At 42.0% G+C, this 2,500-nt stretch overlaps 1 protein-coding gene across 2 annotated transcripts in view; it reads left to right on the top strand.

Moving 5' to 3' along the window:
- The window catches only part of prlra (prolactin receptor a), an 18,065-nt gene that overhangs the window by 5,893 nt on the left and 9,672 nt on the right, over positions 1-2,500 (top strand). The gene's annotated exons all lie outside the window — the stretch shown is intronic.

Genomic DNA, 2,500 nt, shown 5'->3' with positions numbered 1-2,500 from the left:
CAGAGAGAGAACACAGAGAGAGAGAGAGAACACAGAGAGAGAACACACAGAGAGAGAACACAGAGAGAGAACACAGAGGGAGAGAGAGAACACACAGAGAGAGAGAACACACAGAGAGAGAACACACAGAGAGAGAACACAAAGGGAGAGAGAGAACACAGAGAGAGAGAACACACAGAGAGAGAACACACACAGAGAGAGAACACACACAGAGAGAACACAGAGAGACACACAGGCACAGGCACACGCACACACACACAGAGAGATACCAGAAAAAACAACAATCACACACACAACAGAGAGAGACACAGAAAGACACACACACCGCACCACACACAGAGAGAGACACAGAAAGACATAACAACACAAACGCCAACATCAACATCAACACACACAGAGAGAGAACACAGAAAGACACACACACACGCACACACACACAGAGAGAGAACACAGAAAGACACACACACACGCACACACACACAGAGAGAGAACACAGAAAGACACACACACACGCACACACACACACAGAGAGAGAACACAGAAAGACACACACACACGCACACACCCAGCGAGAGAGAGAGAGAACACTATCTTTATCTTCAGCGTTGGAGGATTAACAGCTTAGTGTTTTCTCTCCATGTTATGTAACGTGGTCGTAAGCGCTCATCCTCTGAGCTCCATAATGACATAAACCAGTGACAGTGAGATCCAAACCCCAGTGAGGAGATAAAACCCACAGCGTGACAGAGCAGACGTTACACTCGTTACGCTTTCTGTGCTAAGGGTCAAATATTAGTGTGTGTTATTATTTTTTATTACATCATTATTAACACACGTAAACATTGTCCTTAATTAAAGACATAGGTTATAGATTATAGGTTATAGCGTCAGTTAGACCATCGGCACGTGCGGACGTTAGCTCTTCATTAGAACGTTAAAAGATATCTGCCATCATTTGAATTAGCAGTATAGCTAGCTGGTGTTAGCCATGAACTGTTAGCTCGTCTCTGTTATTTAAACAAAGAACCTAAAATCCAGTCTCTCGTCTGAATTATGGCATGACACAAGCAGAGGAGAAGAAACAAGCACGCTGGGAACTCGTCACGTGTCCGGCGTTCACGTACGTGCTAAATCTTATGGACCCAGACGCCATCACATGTGAGGTGAAGCTCGTGTTGGTCTGAAACGTGATTAAGAGCTCACACGTACATCAGGGTGATGAGGGTCAGTGTAACAAAGCACACGTGACTAACAACACGGCGGAGTCACGTAACACGCGAAGCTCACCAACACACGTGTAACACGTCACGGGACATCAGGAAATCTGAACTCACCGACGTTACGTCTCTGGCGTTTATCGACTGCACGGATGAGTTCAGTATGAAACCGGCGTGTACAAAAGTTTGTGCACCCTTAAGATAAAACGAAAATGGTTCTATATAAATATTAAAAATGGTTTAAAAAAAAATCATTTCAAAATGTCGGCATTTCCGTTACTGAATGTGACGTAAATCTCTTTATACAGCCTTTTTAAAACGCGTTTCGTTTTTCTTATATTGGATTTTTTAAATATTATAAATTTAATCATTTTTATTACATATTTTTTTATTCTTAAAAACTGAATTTTTTTTACCTTACCCAATGTCTGTTTTTACACTTATGCATTTTTTTAGAACAAATATATTTCTATAAGGGGAGGCATGATGGTTTAGTGGTTAGCACGTTCGCCTCACACCTCCAGGGTTGGGGGTTCGATTCCCGCCTCCGCCTTGTGTGTGTGGAGTTTGCATGTTCTCCCCGTGCCTCGGGGGTTTCCTCCGGGTACTCCGGATTCCTCCCCCGGTCCAAAGACATGCATGGTAGGTTGATTGGCATCTCTGGAAAATTGTCCGTACTGTGTGTGTGTGTGTGTGTGTGTGTGTGTGTGTGAATGAGAGTGTGTGTGTGCCCTGTAATGGGTTGGCACTCCGTCCAGGGTGTATCCTGCCTCGATGCCCGATGACGCCTGAGATAGGCACAGGCTCCCCGTGACCCGAGAAGTTCGGATAAGCGGTAGAAGATGAATGAATGAATGAATATTTCTCCATTTCTAAAAAAACAATTGCTAATAAAAGTTTTGTTTAGATGTGGAAATATTTAGGAAAAATTTTATACAGTATGAAATCTGAAATATGAAAACTTTCAGTTTATAAAAGAAAACAAAACGTGTTGTGGATTTTAAAATCAATGCTACATTAAAGAACAGAATGCGTTCATCATAAAAACGTTTTGTTTTAGAAGATGAAGAGTATGATGATGATGATGATGATGATGTTTTTGCAATTCGACCGTGTGGGAAAATCCAACATAACACATGACACGGTGACATTTTTACACGAACCACATCAAAAAAATTGTTGTAAGATTTTATAGAACATTAAAACGTTCGACTTTGTTCTTAGTCTTCCAGGAAAATCACCTCGCTGGGACTTTATGACAGTGTGACCGAGTGAACCATAAC

Source organism: Tachysurus fulvidraco, chromosome 21 (genome assembly GCF_022655615.1).
Source record: "Tachysurus fulvidraco isolate hzauxx_2018 chromosome 21, HZAU_PFXX_2.0, whole genome shotgun sequence".
NCBI classification, from domain to species: domain Eukaryota; kingdom Metazoa; phylum Chordata; class Actinopteri; order Siluriformes; family Bagridae; genus Tachysurus; species Tachysurus fulvidraco.
The sequence above is the reverse complement of the archived record's forward strand: the minus strand, read 5'-3'. Positions and strand labels throughout refer to the sequence as shown.